At 38.4% G+C, this 27,972-nt stretch overlaps 1 long non-coding RNA gene across 1 annotated transcript; it reads right to left on the bottom strand.

Moving 5' to 3' along the window:
* Positions 1-426: 426 nt before the first annotated feature.
* Positions 427-18,728, bottom strand: LOC110016064 (uncharacterized). The gene is made up of 3 exons (XR_013659532.1): positions 18,588-18,728; positions 3,653-3,802; positions 427-644 (listed from the first exon to the last, which is right to left on the bottom strand). It is a non-coding gene; the product is annotated as an uncharacterized LOC110016064 (long non-coding RNA).
* Between the last annotated feature and the right edge of the window lie 9,244 nt (positions 18,729-27,972).

Raw genomic sequence — 27,972 nt, 5'->3', positions numbered from 1 at the left:
TACCTGGGAATGCTCTAAAAGTTTTACATTTTTACCACAGCTTTTTCTGATGCTGACTGACCGTTTTTTTTAGATAAAATTAGCAGGAAATAAAAAAGTGATACATGATTTCACATTTTAACATGGTTCTGTGAAAGGTTCTAAGAAAGCCTCATATAGTCGCAGACGTTTTGGCTTCTATACTTCGCTTTAACAAAGTTATTGCAAAAGAGTCAAATAAAATTCATTGGAAAGATCTTGGAGAACCGTACAACACATTTTGGTGTGAGACAAAAATTCTCTTATCAGCAATTTGGAATTTTCCAGTTTAGTTAAATTTTCATTCAGATAACATGTTAATTTTAGAATCATGTAATAAATCATGCCAAATCTGGTTACTACAGACAGTTTTTTCCAGAAAGCTCCAAAAACACTAAAAACAAGCCCTTTTGAAATGATAATCTTTTTTTAATCATCATTCAAGTTTTGTTTGTCTGCTTTTATCACTTATTTCAGTTGTGACATATCAATGTTATTTGCTTTTTGGAAGTCTGAACATCAATAGTTATCTATTTATGGCTTTCTGATTGTCTGACTCCATCCAAGCTGTACCAGGCCTCTGGCTCGGTCATGATTGAAGCTGTCTGTGGTAGATCCCAGTGACGCTGCAGAAACAGAAGTGGTACATTGAAAATTAGTGTCAGAGGTTTAAACTTGATGAATAGAATCCAACATGGAAGTTTCACTTAAAATGTATTCAACAAGAGATATAATAAAGACATTTGAATATAACTTCTCTTTCTACCAATAATAATTTGGTAGGATTTGATGTGACATTCAATATAACACCAGTTTAAACAATGAAAATAGAATGCAAAGAGCCCTAATATAGACACATAGCACAAAATAGCACAAAAAATGTTTCTTGTGTGTTATTTTAAATGAATTTAAATGACTGCTGTATGGTTAAAAGAGTTGGGAGAGAGAGGAATGTATCCTCTTGCGAAAACACTTGAGAATTTTTGGGGAATGAGGAGAGTAATTATTGAAGATTTGACCAGCAGACAGGCTAGTTTTCAAGCAGGCCCCTTTCAGTGCAAGGTCATGCTTTGTGATATGTGCAGAATGTGGCTTCCTATTGCCGTGCTAACGTTTTAGAAGCGTTTTCTCTTAGTCTGAATTTATATACTTGTATCTTTGACGTAGCATGACATTGTGAGTAAACAACAAATAAATGAAACTGTTCTAATTACTGTTCATTGTTTCTACTGTCCCTTTATCCAGTAGATAATCCAAGGGATTAACTGTCTCCAGTCTAGACAGTCCTCCTATCACATGCTCTAAAAGAGCTACCACCCACAATAAATCTCTGAGACAGATGTGTGGGTTGAGTATCCCTATAGGGAGCTTTTCCCAATATATCCAAATGTACTAGAGCAAGGCACATTTGTGTAGTTTCTGATGGGATGTGTGCTGCAACTTCTCACTTATCTTTAAGATTGTCTTTTCACCTACAGACAGTAGCTGAACAGACCATCTAAAGGCGGTGCAATTACATTGAGAATGCAGTTTTCTGCATTAAATCTGTCATAAGACAATTTAGTCTGGTCTATGCAACACACTGGGAAGCTGCCTTGTTACTGTCAGTTCCAACAAGCAGTGACTGAGTTAATGAATTCATGATCTAACTACTCACTTTAGTGAGACTTAGTTTAAACATTGTGTCAAGTTTTGCTGATAAAAGGCAAAAGTGAGGTGACTAATGGCACAAATGCAGGAGCATTATAACAGTTTCTGAGGCAGTACTGGTGAACAGAGATCTTAGCAGATATGAAAGTTAGTGTTAGCATAATTATTTCAATAAATATGATTCTTTCTACTGTTTAGCAGATTAACCATTTATTTCATAAATGTCAAGCCTTTGTAAAGTCCATTCTTTTTAATTACACTTAAACATTTTTCTATGTGACATCAAAATGTGCATGGAATAGAGAATCCATTTATTTAGGGTTTAGCAGGATATTTCCACGCCTGGGCTCTCCTACAGGGATTTGTTGTGGAAGTGAAAGCACACATGAACTTCAAATGTTTACAGAAATCTTGAAAACTACAAACCTTCCCATCACATTTTCCTCAGAGTTCCTTTGTTTTTCCCATCCATGTCTCTTCCCATCTCTCAGCCGGTTCATTTCTTTTACTCCCAGCGATTCCTGGACCTGCCCTCCAACTACCCTTAGCTCTCTCCACCACCCCATGGCCAAACACAGTGACCCAGACTCCCTGCCTCCTTTGATGTGAGTGATGTGACCCCTGCGCTCTAGATGCCCCAACACCGCCAGCCTTATCCTCTCTCCTAGAGTCGGTACAGCCCACAGAAAGGCCCAGTCATTAACCCCGTACAACCTAGGCCTCCCCTCTACTGCTTAAACACATGATGTATCACAACACCCACCCCCATAAGTCCCCCCAGATTCACCCAAACATGCATGTGTGGGCGAGAACCGATGATGCAACGTGCTCTTTAAACATTTAAAGAACGGGTCAGCTTTTCAAAGAAAGGAGCTGGAACCTTTGGCCACTGCTTCAGTTATCATGGTCAGCAGTGGAACATCTGGTGATATACGGGAGGGTAAAACAAATGAATGTCTAATGAATGAAAGCCTCTGTAATGTATGAGACATCACACCAGTACATGGCTAGTTTATTTGTATTATGAGTCCATATCTTTGCCATATCAAGTTCAATGGATTATAAAGAAAAAATGCTTTTATCAGTTACCTGACAGCATGATGACATGTAGGGTAGATGTACATGCAAACAGTTGATCACAATACCTTTGCACCTAAATGACTTCTGATCCACCAGTGACTTCATATTCAAGTCTTTCTTGCATTGACCTTATGTCATTTTCTTTACTTCCTCAGAGGGAAAACTAAAACAACTCATCTCAAACTAATGATGAGTCATGGCCTCAGTCAACCTTCAAGCCTAAACCTAAACAAATCACACGCTGGGTGCCCCGCATGACAAAGGGGAAGAGTGAAAGGACAAGAGCATTCCTAAAAGCAGAAAAATGATGGGGTTGATAGAAAAAAGGGGTTGAGGATGGGGGGTGGAGGGAAGTAGTTTATTAAGATGTACTGAAACAGAGATGAATGAGCGTTTTGATCAGGGACTGTTTTTAGGGGATCAAATCTGTTTTGTGCCGGAGACAAAAACATCTGTTTGAAGACTCAAACTGTTGCAAGTTAATGTCTTTCATTAGAGTGCAAGGCCTCTTTTAAAAGCTTTCAGACAGCAGGATGGGAAATTATGTCAGAAGTCTCAGACGGAGCTCAAAAAGACAAACAGGAGAGGGAAGAAAGTAATTACATCTTTGTAAAACCACACATTGCAATTGTCCATGCACTTCTAGTAAAACGGTGGGTTTCAATCGACAAAGCATCTGAGCGATCCACTTAGGAGGAAAATGCTAATATTGTTCTTGCTGGCAGATAAAATGAAGTCCAACACACTTACTGACTCATTCCCAGGAGTGGTGTTTATACCTGACATGAGGCCTGTGGTGGGATGACTGTGGTGGCCAGTCTGGAGCTGGAAGAGCCTTTCATCAGATAACACTTTTTCTGGTTCATGTAAAGATGTCCAGCATATCAACAAAGACATGCATCACCTTGATGTGAAATTTGCATCTGTGCACGGCCGCCGTCTCGTGCCTCCACCGCCAGCCAAGACAAGGTTTGGGGCCAAAGCGCTGACATGGGAGAAGAGAGTCTTCCATCGTCTACCATTCAGTCTTTCAGCACCACTCCTGGCCAAGATCCTGGGAAGAGTGTGGGAGGAGAATGAGGAGGGCAGAGAGCGTCCTCAAGCTACAGACAGGGATGGTGCAGTGTTGAAAGGGTGAGAACCAGAAAGTGTCATAGAGTCACAGAGCAGAGCAAAAAGTTCACAATTTGTTCAAATGAAAAAAATTAAAAGTAAAGTATTGTGCAATTTTAAACATCCCTCTTCAACACAAACATAAATACAATAATAAGGCTGTAATTTTGTGTAACGTCCACCAACACAGTTTTGTTCCCGTCTTGCAGGTGTATAAGTGTCCTTGGACAAGACACTGAACCCCACATTGTTCCTGGTGGTTATGGGTTGGCACCAGTGTAAGGCACTGGAGCTGCCATCAGTGTATGAATGTGTGTGTGTATGGGTGAATTGGAATGTGACTGCAAATCTTTTTGAAAGGAAGGTAGTAAAGCACTATATAAGTATACGCCATTTACCATTCTTTACAAAAGCTGTGGAGCAGCGGTTTTGGGCACGGGTAATACGTGCAATTGCCCGGGGCGGAAAATGAAGGGGGGCGGCTCAGCGGTTGTAAAAAATAGATGCACCACTATTGGTTTACTTATATCACAGAGTTTGTAACAACCTGAAACCTGGCGGCGCCCCCGTCCCACAGCTGCGCGCTTTCTCTCCTGTCTTTGAAAAGAAGACGCAAATGTGTGTGAAGAAGGAGAAGGGGAGGGGGCGCAGGCTGCGAGGTGAGCACGGAGCGCTGCCGCGATTGTGCATGCGCAAAACTTGTCTGGATCATCTTCAAGGGGGGGCGACAGTCGCGGGGCGCGGCTCAGTGCTTGATGAAAAAATAATAAAAACTGTGACTGCGCCGCTGGGTGCAGCTGCATGCACTCCTGCTGGAAATGTGTGATGAAAAGGGGAGGAGCTGCGGGGAATCAGTTCAACTGTTGGTGGCTTCGAAATTTGGTGGCCAGGTGGGGGACAAGGGTGGGGGGGGTGGAATCTACTTTACTTAACTTTTTTAAAAGTCAGTCATACGGTGACATTCTACAACCTAAATTTTAATAAAGGTATAAAAAAATCGTGCTTTTTTGGGTTAAATTTTGTGTGAAATAAAAAATGGGAACACAAAACATTGTTGTCACTAAGGTGACAGTTGGTTTACTCGACGGACTTGATGCCTTCAGGAGGGCATTTATTGCTAAATGCAAGAAAAATCTGAAATATGGACAAAAAAAGGTCAAAGCCATCTGGTACCCAATTTAAAAAGAAAAGAAAAGAAGACGAGGAGAAAAGAGATAAAGAAAATGGTATGTCCTCATAGCTGGATGCATGTTTTCTAATGCTACCTGGCCCTGCAACCACAACGTTGCCGATGAAAACTTTTCTTTTGGTCGATGACCAAAACTGAAGTAGGCCCAAATGTTGCAAACAACGTTATTTTTAAGATTTCTTAAATGTTTGCTCTGCCTTAACTTGTAACATTTGTTATGATTCGTGTGTCTGTCTGCTCTGCTGTAACACAAAGGTTTTATTGTGTTTTGCTGTTGTATACTTAGTTCATAAATGTTAAATGAGCTGTGATGGTAGCATGCTGCTGCTCCTGCAACATGCTAATGGGGCAAATATCTTCAGATTGGCCATTATTTTTATAGTCATTTGTGGCAGCCTAAACGTTTTCACAATGTTTTTTTACCAGTTATCAGGGGATTTAGGGGTTAATTTTGAGTCTGCATGTATGAAGTTTATTTTTTATTTATTAACAAATGTTGGGTTATATTATCAGTCAAAAATATTTTCATAAATCTGTAGGCAGTTTTAAAGATACATATTTACCACTTACTACAACTCTATGACGACAAAACATAATTTAACAGGTCATAACTAAAATTGTTTCAATCAAAGGATTAAAGACAGCAAACATCAGCTATTTTTTCTTCTCTGAAGTAGAGATTGAGATAGAACATTACAATTTAAATTTCCAATTCATAAATGTTTTGTTATAAGGCCTATGTTGCAGATGAGGAGCTGACGGAGCAATGCGAGGCACTAGGCGACACACTACATTTTGAAGGGAACTGATTTGGACAGTAGAGAGCTTGTTCAGGAAATCAAGAACTTGCTTAACTTGCCATCAATGACTCTAAGTCTCCTTTAGCTTATCACTTTCATGTCTGATAAGGATCTATCAGAAATATATCCCAACTTTTGGACTGCTCTCAGGATTGCACTCACCTTGCCAGTCACTGTGGCTCAAGCAGAGAGGAGCTATTCAAAACTCAAATTGATCAAGTCATACCTAAGGTCAACAATGTCTCAGGAGCGACTCACTGACCTTGCCGTTGTAAGTATCAATCATTCAGAAGGGGAGCAGATTTCAAATGATGACATTATTGACTAGTTTGCATCAAGGAAGGCTAGAAAGGTTAGGTTTTAGTTAGTGTTTTCTGTTCTTGGTGTAATGGTGCTGCAGTTATATTAATTTTAGCATGTCATTTGTGTGCTAAAAGATTTGATCTGTTGTGACTCTATTGGGTGGGGGGGTGCCTGGGGAGGGTCTCGCCGCCACTGGTCAGTAGTGAGGATTGTTGCTTTTCATGTAGTCAGATTGTCTGTTCTGTTCTCATGTTGTCATCCACAATAGCTCATCCCTTAAAGTTTTTGGGATTCACTTATTTATGATCAGATCCTCTGTCCCCAAAGATTTTTATTCCACCACATTTCAGGTTCCATTGTTTGATTTTCAAGTTTCAATTTTTTAAACATTTTTTAGGTTTCCATCTCCTCTTTTAAGATAGAACATATATTGCTGTCACAAACTCATATGTGGGACAATACGCCTGAGCATTATTTATTTTATCCATATCTTAACATTTTAATTTTCGATAAGTGATTTTAGTTATTTTAGTTGGATCAATGAACATGTGTCAACATTCATTATGTCACTGCATGCCTCAAATTCCATCCCACTGATTTGCCAGACGGAAGGGGGTTCAGTGGTTTGTAAACTTTTATTTAAGAGCCAAGAACTAAGGCATGGAGGGTAAAAGGCATTAAAATGAGAACACAAAAAGATTAGAGAGATGTTGCGAAATTCTCTGTGAATCTGAGCCAAATTATTTTGCTGTTACTGATGAGCGGATTTTCCTTGACAGTCTGAATTATGACTTTTTAAATATTCTTATCCCAAAAGCCAATTCACAAAAAAAAACAAATGGATCTTTCATGCCATGCCTAAAACGCTATCTTGTTTAATCAGAAGAAGACATGGACTTTCAATTACAAGAACATCTTGGAGGAAGCTCTTTTTAATTGTTGCCTGCATTAATCAAGATTTTATTGTGGCATGACTTTCATATAAAGTTGTCCTAAAATGGCATTGCATGCTTAATCAAAAGGCTTATTTATGTAAGTGTAGATTTGTTTTTTGCTAATTTAATCAAAGCCCAATGAAATCCCAAGCTATAAGTAAAATGTTAACATTGCAGAAGGTTCATTAATCGTTTTCATTGGGCAGCCAGGTAAAAGATCGTAGGTATTACAAAGACAAAGCAAGCCATATGATGTCCATCATTACACCTGATAATGCACCACGACTCTCACTTCTCTTCTATTCTATGGAAATTATAGGTACAGACTGTTGATGTCTTTGAATTCTTTACTATGATTGCTTTTTAATTCACAATCTGTTCAAAAAAACATTAAGTATTAATTAATTATAAATACATTTCAAAGACTAGCCATTGTGAACCAATGGAAAAGTAAATAAAACCTCTCATTTGGTTAGTCTCAATTTGTTGTGTATGATTTAGATAGATAGATATATAGCCACTCTTTGTGTGAGAAGAGGAGCTAAGCAATAAACAATTTGACCAAATCAGACTTAAATGTTGGTCTTTGTTAACTGTTAGGTGTCTGGCCTGATTATTTATAAATGCCTAAATTCCTAATTTGCTCTCTATTTTTAATTTTGTCCAGTAACCTGGCTGACCTGTCATATTTAATGATGTCAGAGGTAGTTCTTACCGGCCATCACTACCAGTAGCTTTTCATTAATTCAACCAATATTTCTCATGAGTGTCTGTTTTAGGGCTTTGTTTAGTTGTGTTCTGTTAGAAGGGGGGGGGCAGTCTATGATGGTCAATTGCGTGGCTGGATCTTCACATGTTTCTACCTTTATTTGTTTAAATTTTTCCTTGGGGGTTTTTAGTCTTCGGTTATGTTCATGGCGTGGTGTTCCAGCACCTTACGGTTGTTTGAATCATCTGCAACAGTGATCATCCTGCTTTTTTTCTTCATCTTTATGGATGACAATTGACTCTTAAACACACAACATGTGAATAAAAAGCTGCCAAAAGAAAGCCTTTAAGAATGACAGTGTATTACATCTTACGTAAAAACCCAAATTAATGCCATGTGAGAACAACGGGACAACTCATGACTACAGTAGGTCATCTACTACATAGGAAAACTCAACAGGGAGCTCTGTTACTGGTGAGGGATCAATAGCATCCCTATAAGGTAACTGAACCCAAGGGTTGGAAGGCAACAGCAATGACTGACCTTTCTGTGTCTTATGAGACACTGTGCCAACCCAGCAGGTCAATATGTCTAGGAGCAACAGTATGGGGCCATCACATTTTGGGAAAGTAAGCTGACTTGTCATGCGTGTCACAGCTTATAGGAAAGAATTTATTATAATACTGGTTACATATTTTCTCAAAGGTTTTCCTTTGTCTAAACACTGTTTTGGTTCTAAAGCTATTTTTTGAAACATAAAAGCTTATAAATGCAAAATAACGGGTTTTTTAATTTATTTAATTGGCTTTAATGTATAATACTCAATCAATTTGTGACAAAAATAGCAAGTGACTTATGCCTTACCCAAGCAGAGCCAACTTGAGCAAAAAAATCAGAAATTATGCCGCTCTATATTTACACCAACAGGAAATCAATAAACTCTACTCTCTAGAGGCATGCTCTGCTGCTTGTGGCAAGTTATTGATCTCTCTAAATGTAGGTGTCTGCATATTGCTCTTGGGGAGACACTGTTGCCTGCCTGCGTTCCAGTATACCCCCATCACCCCGCCTGCTTGGCTTTCCCTCTGTGTCCGTCTGTGCTGTGGCTCGGATGAAGCAGCCATCGTAGCACCTCCACAGAGGCCGATGTGTGACTTGATGCCATCAATAAACCCATCATCTAAGATGGACTACACAGCGCCCCGCACAGTTTGTCCGACCCTCTGCGATGAATCACCTTGGTAGAGGCATGCCCTCGAGGAGAAAAACACTCAATATCGCACCAGTAGGTTTTCTTGGATCCATACAGGTTCATGTTTCTGCTTTTTTTACTGCTTTTTGCTGCTTTGTACTTCCAGTCTTATGGGCTCTGGGTTGGTCAGCTGCAGCAATCACAAAATAAAGACAAGTAGTGGAATAAAAGTAAGCAACAGATGAGTAAGAAAAAGCAACTTATTGTAAAGCTATAAGATGAAAGTAGCTGATGACGAAGTATTGGGGCATTTTTTATGATTTGGTAACGCTATCTAAGACTAAAGCATCACTGAGATGTGTGACTCTGATTCAGCTGGTTTCCTTTTATCTAATCACTGACAGGTTGTTTGGTTTTTGTAACAGCTTATTATCTACACTTTTGAAAGGCTCTCGCTTTTGTAATTGTATGTCTGAGGATGTGTTTGTGTGAAATAGAGGGAGGGTGTGCAATCATGCTGGTGGTCTTTTTCTTTCTCATCTTTAAAGAACAAACTGGCTCCCTACCTGCATACGTCACTGAGGAACAGTTTCTGAAATGTTAAACATGAAGGTGGTGCTAAAGGTATTAATTAAGTGTTTGCTTTGGTGGCGCGTGTGAATATTGGTTTCCTTCGTCTTTTGTAACCATGAGACGTATCTGAGCAGTTGGTTGAAAGCAGTGGTTAAAAGTTAATGTCAACTGAAAACTCGACAGCTGACAGTAACAGTATGGAAGACACCCCACAGTTCCATATCTTAACAGAGTTCCCTATCAAGACTGATTAGTCTGAAAGGATGATAAATACAGAAACGTACCGATAAGACAGTAGACAGACACCAGCAATGATAAAACTGTTTTTTAAAACATTGTATGTAAACATGAGTAGAAGTTCTCAGCAAACACATTTTAATTAATTTTTTGATGCACATTTTCAAAGTAAACTTTACAAAATTATTGGCATGTTAGACTGAATAGGCGTAGCATTAATCCACGTGTCCTCCAGAGCAGCAAAGGTACAAAGCTAAAAAAATAAATACTAAATAGAAGGGACTCCTGGGTTGCTTTTACACTATGATCCAGGAAAAATGGTTGGAAAATGCCAAAAGATTTCACACCTTGGTTTGATTTGGTTTCAGACATTGGTGTCTTAGAAGCAAACATTGACTGTAAAAGAGAACTGGACCGAGCAATGCCTCCTCCCCTGCATTCCAAATTGAGAGTACCCTCTGGCTCCAGAAGGCCAAAATCTCATAGACCTCTATTGAGAAATAAACTGTTATAACTCAGTAATTCTACTTGCCTTAATAACCATTCTTGTGCTGATGCATTTTTTTACATGTTCTTACAAGTACTCGTTTTATTAGCTCTACATCAATTCTGCTTCAGATTTTCTTTTTGTTTGTTTTTTGACATACCTTGGTTTCACGCTCAAGTGAAATAAGATCTTCACTTCCAAAGGGAGCAGAGTTTGCTTGCACCAAAGTTTAATTAAGCTTCCCACTTGTCGAACAAAGCTCACCATCCAAGAAAATGAACCTTGGTGGCAGTCTACGCTTCAAAAACAAAGGCATCAACAGAAACGTCAAAAAATAGAGTTGTGCCAACAAATCCTTTCAAAAACTTCCATCTGATTATTGGAAAAGAGATTTTCAGAAAACGATAGTCTTCATAGTTGTCAATCATTTGATTTATAAAGATCTAAGTACCTAAGGAAATATCTTTTGAACTTCCTGTTAATCTATTTTTGTAAATATGGTGGCTCCAACAGTAACTTAGCTAAAATTGAAACTAACTTGTTGGGAAAACAAATACAATATTGCTGCTGTTCTTGGTCTGTGCACCATGACATAGAAATGTCTGTTGCCTGTTGGATTCTCAACACTACTCTGGGATTTCATGTGACTCCCATCTAGAGCATTTCATTTAGACATAAGCACGCAAACTGTCTTTGATAAAGGTGAAGACAGGCTGGGAAAAATAATCTTTTTGGGGAACAAAACAAAAATCAAAATTATATGTTTGAGAAGTCAAACTTTATTGGCAGTTGTTAAAAAGAAAACCTCTTTTTTTGCCTTACCTGCAGGTTGCAGACTGAAAGCCTGAAAGCTCTGGCTCAGATTGTAGCTGAGATGGATGACTGTGTGACAGCACTCTCTCTTTACTTACTCTGTGACTCTCATTCTGATCCATGTTATCTTTTTGTGCATGTGTGTGTGCATGTGCTGTATAAACCTACCCAGAGGGACCCCAGGCATGAGGAAGATAAAAACTTCTCCCTAAATGTAAACATTCTCTGAAGTGATGAGCAGAACAGCTGCAGTTGCAGACATACATTTAGAAAAATGTATTCCCTAGGTCAAGGTTAAGCAGTGCACACTTTCAGAGCTCACTTTCCCTCTTGAATCCCCCTACTACCCCTCAACTTGCTGTTGACTGCAAGATACTGTGAATGTTGGCTGTTATTCTGGTGTTTCATTGTTAAAAAATGAGGCATCTTTACTGAATAACAACAGTTTTTCTATTTTGAAAAATTGTGGCCTTGGGCCACTTTTGAACCAACCGATTCATTTGTTTTAGCGATATCAGTCTGTTTTTTTACGTGTTGCAAACAAGGTTGGGAGTTACAGATATTATGAATACTCTAACGTGGCTAAAGTTTAGCGTGTCACAAACAAGTTCTAAAATTACTGTTAATGCAGGTGATAAAGTCTGACTGACTGACAGACTCATCTCTGACACTATTGACTCGCTTAGTGTGCCTTATAGTTCGTTGTGCCTTTAAATACAATATCATATAAATAAATAAAAAGACCGTTCATTGACGACGCGCCTCATAATCCAGTACACCCTGCATTGCATAATATACAGTAAACAGCTGAAAAAACTTGACATTTTGAAAGTGGCATTAGATTTTGAAATTGGCATTAGACCCCCATGCCATGATTTTATGACATATTGGAAACTGAAACGTTAAGCTGCATTTAAATAATGATACAAAAAAATGTAAGAATTTTTGCAAAAGACTGCTAGCGCTATGAGTACTTATAGAAACTATCGTGTTACCGGTATGTACTTTTAATTAACTCACAAAGCTCACGTGAAATCTTCAAGAGCAGTGTCCGCTATTACTCAGCTGATGTTTAAGTATGCAAAGAATAACACTTGACAAGTGCTTAACAAAGTGCCCTCTGTTCTCTGACAGTGTACTGAAAAATGAGGGAGAACTGATAGGGTTTTCTGGTAATCTTCGCTTGGGTCCATCATCATTATCTTGGTCTATAGTCAGAAGTGGATCCTGAGCTAAAAATACCTGAGCCTGCTTCTCATCAATTTGATCCTCCTATCTGACGGTTTGCATACAGTCATGAAGATGAATGTAAAGATGTGTATTCAAATATGCTACATTTAAAAATCTGTTTTAACTGATGTAAGTTATTTTAGCAAGTAATGTGACAGGATTAGTTAAGTTCAGAAAAATGTTGATTTAAAACTCAGGACTTGAAAGTCATAGTACATGTCTCTATAATTTGTCAGTGGTGGTGGTAAAATAGCAGCTTTCAATCAAACATAATAACTACGGTTAAAAAAGCGTGTAATTTATTTAAAATATAGCCAGTCAAAGACCATTTGTGGTGGCAGTGATGGTTTGTGAAACCTGGTTGAGACTGAAGTTTAGGTTGTTGTTTTTTTACATGAAGGTCTATATGGAATTTTGCACATATTTGCAATCACCCTTTGGTCATTAAAAAAATATTTTTTTTTAATATAGAGCATTTAAGAACAATCCAGTCAAGCTAAACTGAACATCAATCAAATGGACCCAAAACCTTACAATTCTTTAAACCTTTGTAAAGTGGTATTTGTAATACAATAGACCTCTTATTGATTTAATTCTGTAAGTAAAAAAGTAATAACAACACAGTTTTAACTTTTATGTGGCTTGTATTGAGTATGAAAACAGAATTGAAATGAAATTTTATATTCTTTTTAAACAGCTATTGAAGTAAAAATACCTTACATTATAGAAAAGCATTAGTTTACCTGCTTGACTCACATATGAACTAAATTACAGTCCCATTCCTAACCCATAGAGTTTGATATGATGTCGGTCCACCATTTGCAGCTATGACAGCTTCAACTCTTCTGGGAAGGTTGAGAAGTGTGTATATAGGAATTTTTGACCATTCTTCCAAAAGTGCATTGGTGAGTGAGGTCACACACTGATGTTGGTGGAGAACGCCTGGCTCTCAGTCTCTGGTCTAATTCTTCCCAAAGGTGTTCTATGTGGTTCAGGTCAGGACTCTGTGCAGACCAGTCAAGTTCATCCACACCAGACTCTGTCATCCATGTCTTTATGGACCTTGCTTTGTGCACTGGTGCACAGTCCTGTTGGAAGAGGAAGGGGCCCGCTCCCAACTGTTCCCACAAGGTTAGGAGAATGGAATGGTCCAAAATGTTTTGGTATCCTGAAGCATTCAAAGTTCCTTTTCACTGGAACTAAGGGGCCAAGTCCTGAAAAACAACTCCTCATCATAATTCCTCCTCCACCAAATTTCCCACTCAGCACAATGTAGTCCGAAGTGTACCGTTCTCCTGGCAACCTCCAAACCCAGACTCGTCCATCAAATTGCCAGATGGAAAAGCGTGATTCATCCCTCCAGAGAAGGCTTCTCCATTTCTCTAGAGTCCAGTGGCGGCGTGCTTTACACCACTGCATCTAACGCTTTTCATTGGACTTGGTGATGTGTGGCTTGAATACAGCTGCTCGGCCATGGAAATCCATTCCAAGAAGCTTTCTGCGTTCTGTACTTGGGCTAATCTGGCGGTCACAGGAAGTTTGGAGCTCTGTAGCAATTGACTGTGCAGAAAGTCGGCGACCTCTTTGCACTTCAGCAACCGCTGATCCTTCTCCCTTGGTTTAGATGCCCAGCACTTGGTGGCTGAGTTGCTGTTGTTCCCAAACTATTCCATTTTGTTCTGATAAAGCGGACAGTTGACTGTGGAATGTTTACGACAGAGGAAATTTCACGACTGAATTTGTTGCACAGGTAGCATCCTATGACAGTTCCACGCTGGAATTCACTGAGCTCCTCAGAGTGGCCCATTCTTTCACAAATGTTTGTAAAAACAGTCTGCATGCCTGAGTGCTTGATTTTATACACCTGTGGCCAGGCCAAGTGATTAGGACACCTGATTTTGATGATTTGGATGGGTGAGCAAATACCTTTGGTAATATAGTGCATATCTTTGGTTTGTATTGAGCTGGTTTAAAACCACTTTCAAGCTCCAAGAGTGTCAGCATTTTGGATTTTTAAAGCATTATTATCTAATATTGTCCTTTCCTAAAATGGGCAAAAATGCTGTTCAAACAAACCGGACAGTTCTTGAAACATGCTGAGATTTGGATTTATAGAGCGGAAGTTTTAATTCCCTTCCCCAAACAGCCAACATCATCTTTGCAATCAATTTTAGAATAAAAAAATATGAGATACATGCTAATGTGGCCCCAGTTCAGCAGTCTTGAATGTACTATTTGACCATAGAAAAAAAAAAGAAAAGCGTTACAAAATAAGGAGCACTTGCTGGTCCATTGGTAATGGAGAGTGATTTGCTTGTAAAACAAACTTCCAGTGACTAGTTAGTACACCAACTGGGCAGTCACTTTCCTTTTCAAGTGCTTCCTGCTTCAATTTGGAAGTCATGGGATCTCTCATTGGTTAACACAATATCTGCTCATGCCTTGTTAGTGATGTCAATACTTTTCTTGTTAACCTTTTGTTTTCAATTACAAAACGTTGTTTTAAATGGTCAAAATAAGTTATAAAGGATAGAAATTTAAACAACAAATTATTAATTATATGTATAAAAAATAAAGAAGTTAGTGTTCAATCTTAGATCCCAAACTATCATGTCATGTATTCATTACCTAAACTTTCGCCCAAATTTTTTAAAGTACCGTAGGTGCTAAAACTATTTTTAAAAAGAGCAATATAAAACAGCAAAAAAAAAATTTTTTACCAAGTTGGTAGATAAAAATTATATATTATGTTTTGTGCAAATTTATACTCAGTTTACATTTTTCTTTCTTTTTTTTTGCATATCAATTTCCAATACAAAGCAAGCGTAATTCTCTAAAGTCATAATTACAGTTTATATCTGCAAGTGGCAATGTGAAAGAGTCAACAGGATGAAGCATGTTCACCTTTAAGGTGCAACAGATATCAATCCAGCACAGGGTGAAGACAAGAAGCATTAGCTGGGTTTCAGAAAAACAAGGTGCGAAACAGCAGCTTGTAGTCTGCAATAGTTCCACCCTAGTAAGCTATTGATTTTGTCCCCGGTTTTTCTCAAGCCCAGACCACTCTCAAGCCTTCAGTGGCACTTTTTCTCCTTTGGGATGCAGAACCAAAGTGCACTCTGAAACTTAATTTTGTAAAACACCTCAAGAAAGGACTGTCCCTGTTTTTAAAATGAAATGATTGTCTTTGTTTGTTGTTTTCTTTTGCTTCTGCAGAGCGTTAGAGTTAGCAATGTAAAGTTGAGAAATGGAAGAAAGAAAATGTATTTTCCAATTTGTCTTACTTTCTTGAAAATGTTAGAAAAACTAAACCTTCAGACTTCATGATATAAAAATGTCGGCTTTGTTTGTTAACTCCAACCATCATAATCAAATTGCTTTTTCCACTGTTTACATAATGAACCCTGTGAGAATGTAAAAAGGAAAGTTGCCTATTTCGCTTTCAAGTCAACACCTAATTTTATTATTTAAACTTTTAATTTTATCTATTTCAAAAGATTTCTAATGCCAGACTTGAGCAGGTATCATTAGATTTTTTTTAAATGGTAATAATAAAACTTCTTTTGATTAAATTATTGTCCCTTACCGTTAAGCCTCTGTGCAACAAGTTAACATTTAGGATTAAATGCAGCTTTATATTGAATTCTCAAATAAAAGCTGAATAATCATGCAAAATTTAATATGAATATAAATCTGTTAAAAAAATAATTATAAATGGTGATGCAGAATATTTTAATTAATGTTGTTTTAACCATGATATTTTGTTGTGTTTTCCATTTCCAAGCAAGTATCATAGTGTAGTTCGTTGTGTTTTTGCATGTTTCTCATGCAATACCACTCATATATGCATCATAAAGATGAAGCATGTTTCATTGTTTTTACTCTGAACTATGATTATGTGCAGTGTGTTACCACTCTATGTAAGTAAGCTAAAAATCTCTCTCTCTGTACTTATCATACAAGGACATATCCTATGCAGCACAACAATATTATTTATACATTTTTAACCAAGTAGTTTTTGTTTTTGTAGTTTTTGCCTGTTGTGGTCATGTGGTCACTGTTCCCTTTAAATCCCTAAAAAAAAAATTCTGTGGCTACAGGTTTTTCTCATGATTTGGGTTCAGATGTCTTGTTAAAAGTCATGTCATTATGAATGTGCCTATTCTTATGAATTGTGAAGAACAAAAAATGTCAGTAAGTCATGATACCAAATCCTACGCATTATCTTTCACACAGAGTGATAAAAAGTAAGGTTGTTGGGGACGTGGGGGTTCTCCTTTCCTTTCATAATTTCTTTCTAATAATGCATTTGAGAAAAGGCCAGAACAGGCACGGCTTTGCACATAAAAGCAACGAAGAAACGATGGAGCACTTTAAAACTCTGCACAGATTCAAGCAGCAGATTGGCAGCAGGATCGTCAGGGCATTTGGGGAGCAGGCCGGCAGACGGGCAGGCGGCAGATGAAGAGGACTCTATTAGTCTCGGCTCATTGTGCCATTCTGATTTTTTTTCTACTTCCTAATTGGCTGGCTTCTGTAGGCTTGGCGGCCATATTTCAGTTTAAAGGGGAAAGCTTCGTGGGTCACAGGAATAAAGAGGCCTGTTTGACAGGTCAGCAGGCTGATGTCTACAGCATAGTCTTAGGTCAACGGTCAAACTAACATCAAGATAGGCTGCGGCAGTGTGGGTCAGCCCCTACACCCAAGATCCCAATAAGTAAGCCGACAGACACACAGGAATGTCGTTTTTCAGTGTTTTACCAGGAATACCTCTACAAAGACAATTAGGTAATTAATTTTGTTCATCAATACCATGTGTAAGAATTATACTTGACTCATTTATTTTACTTACCTCATCGCTCAGAGGAGTTTTCAGGAAATGGGCAACTTAAAAAGTAAATGAAAAGCTGTAGATCATTGTTATCCTCACATTTAGAATGTTTTGGGATGATTATTCTAGCAGAAACCTTCAAAAGACAATACAAAGTCCCTATTAGTCAAAATTAGCCATAAAACATAAGGTCTACAGGAGTAATGCCTTTCCCTGGCTTAGCTGGAAAATGCTTCTGTTACAAAAAATTGTATTCCCATCTGGTATGCATCAAAAGAGAAGATTCACATTTCTTTCTCATTATGTTTCAAAACACAGGAACAAAATAAGGCAAAAATAACTAAAGTAATCCAATTAAGACTAATCAATGAATTGCAGTAAGCAGGAGGCTTAAGTAACTGACAACATTCGTTAGGAAGGATTTAGTTTGTGCATCAGATCACTTCGGAAGTCGGAATCCTTTAAGTTGATTTCCATAGAAGTTCATATTAATGAGATGGAAAAATTATATGAAAAAATCCAACAACAGAGAATTTTACTCATCTGCACAGAATATACGGACTCAAATCTGCACATAAATGCAGGACAGTCTGCTTGGCACCAGACAGCAATGCACGGTCAAATGAGATGTGTGAGAGCCCCCTGCTGCCAAGAGGCAGACAGAAAGAAGAAGCAAACCCTTTCTAATGGAGACATGACATGCTTGCCGGGGCGGAAACTCAAACAAACGATTAATGGGCCATGGAGCCTTTAGTACAGGAGCAAAATATCCTCCACTACTCCCCCCCCCCCCTCCCATTCTGTGCTTCCTTGCTCTTGTTCTGTCCCAAATTGGTCAATGGGGGTTTTAGCATTTCAAAACCCAGGCCTCTGTTTAGAGGCGACATATTTCTGTCAAAAAGTTACCCCAATTTCACTCTGATCCCTGCTATATTTAAGTGGATCATTTAAACTAACTATTGCATATGTATAGAAAGAGTTCATATAAGTGATTTGAAAACAAAGGAACACAAATGTGTCGTCTCTTAAGGCTATCTAAAGTTTTGGAAAGCAACTGGGGGCAAGCACCCAGCTCGTCTAAGCCAGAGCCGTTGGCTATTTTAAGAAAGAACAGATCTGGAACGCCCATGCCCTCTTGTTTGGAGCACTAGAGACAGGTGCCCAAACGAGCAGTCTAAAAGTAGGGGAAAAGGAGAAAAGAAAACTTTCAAAGTTTTACTTGTAAAATATAAATTGAAAATGTTAAAGCTCACCAACATTTTGGCAATATGTTCTTACAAAATTATTTAGGAACAGGTAAATGCTAAACAAATGGCAAGTTTTCATGGTTCAGTAGCTAGTGCGGTCTCTCCTACGTAGTGGATCCCTTCCAAATCGTCACGTTGATAGTGACTTACAAAAGAAGAAGAAAAAAGGGAAGCCCTTACATTCATGTGTTTTGATTAGCAGGTAATGATCTTTGATCTAATGCGCTGACTGGGAAAGTGCGGCTCCCATTGAAATCCGGTGGATTCTTGGCCGACCTGGAGCCAATGTCACTTCTCGTTAGGGCCTACAGCTCCATGACCTCCCGGTTGCCAGTCACAACCCCCTCCTCGCAGCGTGAGCACCATGCGTAATGATATCAATAACAGCAGGGGTGCAATGAATACAAATCCGCGTGTAGAATGTTTGGACAAGAATTCTCTCCCCAGCCATCCCTCCTCTGTCTACCACTCACTAGCGTCCAACCCTCTGACCACCACCACCCCCACATTCCCCTTAAAGGGACTGGCTTCAATGTGGATGGTTGATTTTTCACAAAATAGTTGGTAACTGCTAAGAACAAATGCCCTCCTGCTGCTTGTTTGAAACTGATTGCTTCATAAAACACTCTCGCATCAGTTCTTGCATCCTCTTGGTAAAAGTTAACCTTGTTAAAGTTTAGGAAAAAGCCTGAAAAAATTCATGTGACCGGATTGCATTGTTTTTATTTATCCATGCATACACCCAAAAAAACCATTGGTCATTAAAATACATTCTAATGACCATTGGATGCTTAATTACAACAATACAAAACTCACTTGTTCATTTATATGTAACAAGGTCATGCACAAAAATGTTCAGTGTTTGTTTTGAACTGTTTTTTGCATGTACTCCTATTTTACAAAAGGTTATTTTTTCATGTGCGCTACATGATTAATCCATCTACTTCTGGAAAATTAAAAGCATGGAAAACGACTCAAACTGCTAAGTCTTTTCTGCAGTGTTTGACATGCCATTTCAGCCACCCGATTTCCAGCCGACACAGCCGTTTAAGGAGGACTGGCATTAGCAAAGGTGTGTTCATGGAGCCAGCTAATGAACAGAATCAAATAAACAAATGGTTGAATAAATGCGTGTATCATTAGAATATTTTTAAAAAAAAATCTTAAAAAGCCACAAATTGTAATCTCAAAAAGCATTTTACTGTCAATTACAGCAAGTGCACGTACATCCGTGTCAGGGAAGGGCTTCTCAGAGCAGAGTACACATCCACAAACTCTTTTCTTTTTGCTTGACTGCTGTGTGAGCTCCTTTGCTTTCTGTTAGCTTAAAACTGCACAGCCCATATTCAATGCACATTTGTGATTTGAAAGGTAAACAAATCCTGGATCCTAAAGTAAGCCATTAATCCATAAAGTAGCAATGAAAACACAGATTTAAAGAAAAAAATCTGCAACCCTGCAGATTGCTGCGTCACATTTGTGTCACATTTCTCTGTGTTTTTTGACACTCCACCATTACTTATTAAATAAAGTAGGGTTTGCATCACCATCCAGAGCCTTGTGGTTCTCGTATCTGAGGCATGTTTCTAGTCATTCAAGTTCCATCATGAATGGTCTGTCATCACCATATACTACACCATGTAAAATCTTTTAATTGCAAACACACAGGCACAAGCAGAGGCAGTTTGAGACTTTAGAGATGAATTCATCTCTATCTGTGAACTGTTTTGCTTGTTGCACCAAAGCCTCATTTTTCAATAATGTGTGTAAAGAAAATTCCCTTTTTTCAGTTGTTTTTTTAATCGGAAATTACTTTGAATACCTCTTTTTATTAAATAAACCAATTTCCGTTTTTTATTTTAATTTTTGAAATCACAAAACTCTGAGGGAAAAAAAAGAAATCATCTTAAAGAGATTGTATTGAATATTTTATTATGTAATGTATAGTCACTCTGGGATGAAAAGAAGCAGCACGGTATTTACACATGTGAGTGTGAGGAGTCCCATCTCCACAAATCCAACACTCAAGGAGTTGTTGTCCCAAGAGCTTTTTATTTGAGTACATCACAAATCCATTAGCATTGATATTACCCAAGAAAATGAATTATTCATGCATACAAGAGAAATTGCCTGAGGTCAGAAATCTTTTGTCACACAGTTGCCAGATTATTTCAAGGTATTTTTGCTGTGGTGTCCAAATACATTTCCTAATGTATCTTCTTTTATTTTTATGTTTTTTTATTTCACTTGAACATGGGAGCGATGTGTACATTCGCAATAATGACAATATTCAACACATGCTGATTGTTTTCTCATGACAACATGTTCAAATGTTTGATAATGTAATGAAAAGAGAAATGGCTGCCAACAACATGAATGAGAGGAAAGATTAAGATAAATTGCTACATCTGGCTCTCACTTGAAACTCTAAAGGAAGTGAAGATAACCAAGGAGGGTCTGGTTATTCATCACCATCTAGACATGTGCACATACACCACTGTATCGACTTGAAAAAAACAGATACAGACAAAAAACAAAGAGAACCTCAGCAGCCGTGCAGACTCAAAAACATCATCTGACTGGGCCACGCTTTGAAAATATTAAAGATTCTCATAGTTTGGCAAAAAAGAAAGCAATGAATTGACAGATGGGCCAGAAGGGCACCTGGTTAATATCACCTATCATCTAGACCCTTAGTTCCCTGTGCAACCGCTTGCATCCCTTTCTCTTTTTCTCTCTATTCTTTGTCTCAGGGGATCAACTTTTCCCACAGATGCTGACCCACATAAACTCCAAAGCCTCAGACCCCAAACTGAATTTGCTGCAGACCCCGAGCTGCTTGTCTTCTGACTGGCTCATCTATCTCTTTCGTCCATGATTTCCATCCCGTTAACCATCGCTGTCTTTGTTCTTGCTCTCGATCAATGTGCCATAACTCAACCAGCCTCTTTGTGTTTGAAGTTTGAGCTCTGGATATCATTTCAGTCATTTTTTGGAAACCAGTGAACCACATTGATACTACCATGTCTCACGAATACAGGCATGCAAAGGACGTCTGGGTGGACACACACAATTGTGAATGAAAACTCAACGTACACAACACAAAGTATGCCCGGCAAGTGAAATTACATTATTACAAAGTAATTCTGTTCCAAACGTTTCGAAGTATTTCTGTGAGGCACCACACAAAAACTGGCAAAGCTCCATTTTGATCAGTTATTACCTCAGTTTTGATCTGAGCTTGTTTAAAGTTTTAGCACAAAGGTTCTGCAGGAACCCCATATTTTTTTACCTTTAAGCTTCAGTTCAAGTTCTGCTTTGTAACTCCTAACTGCATTAACTTCATTGCTCTACCCTGTGAACAATCTGTTGATCCCAAAAGGAAACCTTCTTGCTTCCTGTAGGTCAGCTATGACAGCACTTGCATCCAGAAGCAAGTTTTGCTCCTTCAATGCTGCCCACAAGCTCACCAGTCTACCTGTAATAGTAATTTTACCACCTGAATTTGGGATTTTTGACTCACATTATAACTGTATACTTAGTATAACACACAGTAATGACTACTAAAATTGTTTGAGTTTAAATCCTTCATTTTCATTCATTCATCTTCTAAGCCGGTGTATGCCTTTCAGGGTCACGGGGCTGCTGGAGTCTATCCCGGCCACTTGTAGGCGAAGGCAGGGGACAAGCTGGACAGGTCGCCAGTCTGTCGCAGAAGTTTAAGTTAATAAATTGAAATTCAACTGTCAAAAAAGCTTTTGTATTAAAAACTTGACTGAGCCTAAAAATAACTGAGTTTTACGGGAACTTAAAGCAGCTTTCTGTGGGTTATACTTACATTTAGTTGAAAACATTTTTTAGACTTAATGTAATTCACATTTAGGGTGCATTCAGACATTTGGGCCGCTTTAAGTAAACCAGAGCTTGTTTCCTCCCACAATCCGGACCAAATTATCTGTCAGAATGCATCCAAACGGATCCTGGTCTGGGACCAGGATCCTCTCTCGCAGTCATCATTGGAGGTGGTCTCGGTTTGTTTCCAATCAGACTTAGCTTCGGTTCACTCTGAGATCCCTTGGTCTAAATACAATCTGTCCTCAGAGTAAAACAACTGAACCAAAACGGCGCAGGTATGGAGCAACAGATGAGCCGCAGAAAAATGTAAAGCAACGATTGTCATGTAATCAAACAGAAAAAAAGAGTCCATCTGCTCCCATGTTAGAACGTTTATTTTAACACAGCTGAAAATACAAAAACATTCTTTTCTGTGTCTCGTTATGTGGCACTGCTCGCAGCGCTGCTGTAACATCACCCTGAAAGTTACCTTGTAGTTTCCTTAACAGGATTTTCTTAAAAAAACACCATAAAACTATAACAATGAGAGACAGCAACTCATTGAAATGTGGTCGGATGAATGCTGGCTCATTAAAACAACTTTTAACGTGACACACATTGCTTCTTATTGTTTTCCAGACAATCTATGTCATAAACACTAAGCAGCCTACCTTCATACCCGACGTCTCCTCATCACTGCAGTTGCTAACATCCTCTGAGTTAAAGCACACACGACATGTCTCCTTGCAAGAAGTTTTGTTTCTGACGTTCAAAACTGATAATCAAAACATAAAGTTTTAAAAAGTGAATTGTACCGATAAGAATTGTAAAGTGCAGCACGTCTGTCTTTCTCTTGTTGTTGTGACCCACCACTGACTGAATAGATCTTTAGTCACGTGGTTTTGTTTACAAGCTTTGGTCCATGATAGACTGGGCCGCTTGATGTTAGTCTGAATACAGACCAAAAGCAAGGTTCGGGACTCAATCCGGAACTAAGGATTTTTCCAGTCAGAATACACCCTTAATCTTTTTTGGCAAAAGTGTAAGAAATACAAAACATGAAAATATCAAACTTTTCTTTTGATTCAAATGCATTGCTGGTGAGAATTGTCTATGATTGGTTTACCAAAAACATGTAGCAACATGTGATATCTGCCCCACATCATATGACAAATCATTTTATGGTGTTGAAAGAGACGTTTTCATATCCTTTAAAAGTCCAATTGTTTTCTTTGCACAATAGAAGGGAATTCAAAAGTTTATTTTTTTATTTGTATCATTTTTTATTGATTAGTTGTTTAAAGCTATGCAGGATGTTTAACTTCCAGTGTAAGACTGGAAGCTTGTTTTATAATGCAGTGTTGTCACTCTCTGGACGTTCCCGTCTCTCCCTTTGATTTGACAAATGCACTAAGTTTTATTTTACATCGTCAACAAAAATATATAATATTACTTTAAATGTATGTGCAAAATATTTCATATTTTTCATATTCCTGTGGTAGTTTTACTCCAGACTTTTGAGTTTTTGGCAGAGCAAGGCCATATATATAAAGTAGAAGAAAGGTGTCAAAAATGATATTTTTGAAGAAATATTTAGTAAAAGGTAAAGAATTTCACAGTAAATCCTTGCTTAAGAACACTACAACAAAATAGCAAATAATCCAACTGTTAAAACATTTTACAAGGATAACAACCTATTTGTGGTTCAATATTTGTTGACAGAGTTCCAGAACGGTGGTGGATTGAAGATCATGTATTCTGTATTTTTCTTTTTAATAATCCTGTTTGTTTACCAGTTATTCCAGGTCTTAAAGTTAGCTGTACATCTTCACTTGATCTTTCAGTTTCATTTGGTGGCTGTCATTTCAGCTTCACAACTGCTTTTATAAACTCCAGTCTAACTTTATAAATATAACCTCCATAACAGGAGATGTGAAATGATCTGCCGAGGGAGGTTTTATTGATGTAAGCTTGAAAATTGGGTCAATTGGGGTTTCTCTCAACTGGACAGCAGAGACATTTAACTACCCTCTGGTAGTTGAGACATCAGATCCACAGTATCACAAGCTTTTCAAATTACTATTATTTTGATTTAATGGAAGCAAGCATGTTTCTTTTCTCCAATGAGTGAATTTTAGATTGCTTTTACTAATAAACTTAGAGTAATTAATAATATGAACCATGACTAGGAAATGAGTTTGATGATGTTCGAGGAACGATTTTGTAGAAATCAGTTATCTAAAGCGCTCTGTCCTCAGCTGCCTAGTAGCAGCCAGAGATGGGATTTGAACCACCATGTCACAGGACAGAGGCGTGTGTTCAGGTGCACTGAGCTGGGGGGGAGTGCGCTTGTCATGTTTCTTAACGTGTAGCAGGATGTATTGCTGGCTGAAGCAGCGGGGGAGATCCAGAGTCTCTCCTGAACACTCACAGCCTCATGAAAGAATGATGGTTGATTACCTGCATGAGATGAGCGACAAAGACCCCCAAAAACACAGGAAAAACTGTGACATGTTACAATTCCACTGATAACATGAGTTTTATCTTAGTCCTGTTTTAAAACTCAAAGTATATCTGTTTTCATTCAACAGACTATAATTACATCATTCAATTCGTTAACTTCAATTATTTCTATTTCCTTATTTGTGATTTATTTCAACTATAAAGACATTCTTTACAAAAATACACAATATTTTACAAATTAATTAAAGTAAATGCATAAAATCTACAACAAATGAGTACCTCTTTATCTGTAGGACCTGTCAGCACTGCTTCCTACATAGTTAAGTTACATTCTTGAATATATTCTTAGGTTTTCACTGTCATTACTCCATGTTGTGCCACAGCTCAGCATTTTGGAGAACAAGTTCCAGATGACGCCGGGGTCCGTCAGGTTTTCTCCATCAGCCACTTTGACTATTGGCAAGTTCACATCACCTCAAGGAACCACTGACAGCCCTGTTAATTAGCACCTTTTGCCTTATTTCTTGGACCTGCAAAACACTCAGATGTTCAAGACTTCTTCCAAAACCAAACCACTGTTAGGCTACTGTGTTTTCAGTCCAAACTGTGCTGACAGATTGCTGAAAGAAAATCTATCCCTTTGACAACACATTCCTTCAGGACACAAATAGTTTAAAATAGGAAACAGTAGTAAAAAAACGTTTTTTAAATTTTGATATTTGATAATTCATAATAAAAACTACAGCTGTTCTTGTACGCTTTGACATCAAACCAACACAAACAGTACTTTCCTGCTCTATGCCACAATAGAATATTCCTAGATGAGGTGACTTCCTTTGTTAAAAATTAAAGCCATCGTCCACAGCACAAGGGCATCCATGTAGGGTCAGTCTCAGGTCCTTGGCCTCCACCCCTCAGCGGAACTGAGTTCCTGACCTGCTGGTCATTTGTCCAAACTGCAGGTTCAACCCAGGTCAGTCTGCAGAGGAGGGAAAATCAGCTTTGATGTGAAGTTGCAATAAATTGAGAGTAATGGAAATGCTCTAGTTAAATTACAGTGGAGTTCAAATGATCATTAAACAATAACTGCAGGCAGAGATTGAGGCCAAATATTGTAATTTACCAGCAGATAAATTGCTTAATAAAAAAACTTTTAAAATGAGCCTGCAATAAAGGACTGATGGAAAACCTTTTTGGTGACCTGCTAATTCTGATGTAACTTTGCTAATAGCTTTTAACTGTCTCCTTGACTCGAATCTACTTACGTTTTATTGAATTCATAAAGGTTTACTAAAAATAAAAATCCTGTATCGCTGTGGGCGGGACAAATGTCAAATGACTGAAAGCTGTTTGGCCAATAACACTGGGTGAGTTTCCTCCAAAAGGTCACATCTTGCCTGGCCCCTGTCCACTGCACACTTCCACAACATGTCCATGGTCCCAGCTACCACACATCGAAGCCGTCAAACCTACGCACAAGTGCTAAATCCTCTGGGGCATGCTGAAGCAGAGGTTAAGGGCTTGCGTGCCAACAAGGACCGGCTGGGAGGGAGATTGGAGAAAACAAAAGGAAGTAAAAGATGAGAAAATAGTTTCAACCAATCACAACTCTTAGTTCCCCTTATGGAAATGGTTACAACACTCCACATCCTTTCCCCAGCCACTTAAGCTGTAATTTTAATGTCATTTTGTCTGCATTTATTTCCTCATTATCATATTTTTACCAGTACTAAAAAAAAAGATCAAAATGAAGTGATACACCAGATGTAACGCGTCTAACCTCTTAGCTTCACCTGGTTGACTAAACACTTAGACTAAAGGATCCACTTTAACTCATTTAATTACACTATATTTCCATCCTTTAATGAGGTCTTAATGAATTGCACATTACAAGAAATGTGCTTTTCCAGTTTGTGTTTCTGACATGCAAAGCCCTACCTGGATGAGAGGCCCAGAGAGGCCTCCCTGTCAAACTGTTGAAAAAGCCTGTACCGCCATCTTTTGGTGAAAGGGATAAGTGCAGCACAGCAGGAAGGTATGTGAAAGAGCTTTTCTTGTCTAAATATGAAGCTCATTTGTGCAAAATTGTTTATTTTAAATCTACTGGGTGGTCGTGGTGCAACGGCAGGGCGTTTGCCCTCTGATCGGACTATTGCAGGTTAGATTCCCGCCCTGCCCTCCCATGTGGCGAAGTGTCCTTCGGCAAGACACTGAACCCCCACCTTGCCTCTGGTGGAAAGTTGGCACCAGTGTTCGGCAGTGGAGCCGCCACCAGCGTGTGAATGTGTGTGTGAATGGGTGAATGGTTTTTTTTACTGTAAAGTGCTTTGGGCCTTCAAGGAAGGTAGAAAGCGCTGTACATGTATACACTTTTTACCATTTACTTTTAATAAAAAGAACTTCTGGACCATTATTTGTAGGATAGATTAGATTCTGTATTGTTTTAGTTGTTTTCGATACGATAGGCTTTTAGCATATGAAATATGCAGCACATACAGAATATTTTTTTAACAGCAAAAGAAAAAAAACTTTTCAAAGGTTTCAGGTATCAAAATAGGAATAATTCATAAGGAAAAGCACATTGTTAGGATCAATAATGAGTAAATTTGGCTTTTACAGCCATTGTTTGAAGTGGGCGTCCTCTGAAGAACTGTCTTAATAAGTTCTGTCATCATATTACTCAGGGTTTGTCTGTACCGAGGCAGTGTCCAGTGATTATTTTGATTTTCAAGGTTTCTCTGATCCTGGGAAGACAAATGAAGTGTGTAGCCACAGAGAGACAGACAGCTCACGGAGGGTGAAAAGACAGTCTGGGAAAACATTCCTTAGACAAGGAAAGGAGAGATATGTGGGGGGAAAAAGAGTGGAAAGAGGTGATATTACTGTTCCACCACAGGTTAACTCATCAAAAACTCGCCAGATATTATAACACATTAGGATTTCCTGAGAGCTCTCTTTTTTAATTTAATTTTAGATATTGTTGGATTTTTATGTGATACCTTTAGTAGCATTTCAGTACAGTTCAAAGTGCATCCACATATGTGTCAATACTATGTTAACTATTTTTTGTTGTAAGAAAATTTACAGGGATAGCTCATGAAAGATTCTCTGTGATACTGAAAAAAAATATTTTTGACAGCGTGAAAAGAATTTAAGAAAAAGTTAAGTTCTCTGTGGTTCACTTTGGAGAGAGTCAGGGTCACATCAGTGCTGGAAGGTGTTGACTAGATGCAAATGAGACGGCCCCATTCAGCAGTGACAGTGAAAC

This window comes from Oryzias latipes, chromosome 12 (genome assembly GCF_053564925.1).
Source record: "Oryzias latipes strain Hd-rR chromosome 12, Olatipes_Hd-rR_3.1".
Lineage (NCBI taxonomy): Eukaryota > Metazoa > Chordata > Actinopteri > Beloniformes > Adrianichthyidae > Oryzias > Oryzias latipes.
The sequence above is the reverse complement of the archived record's forward strand: the minus strand, read 5'-3'. Positions and strand labels throughout refer to the sequence as shown.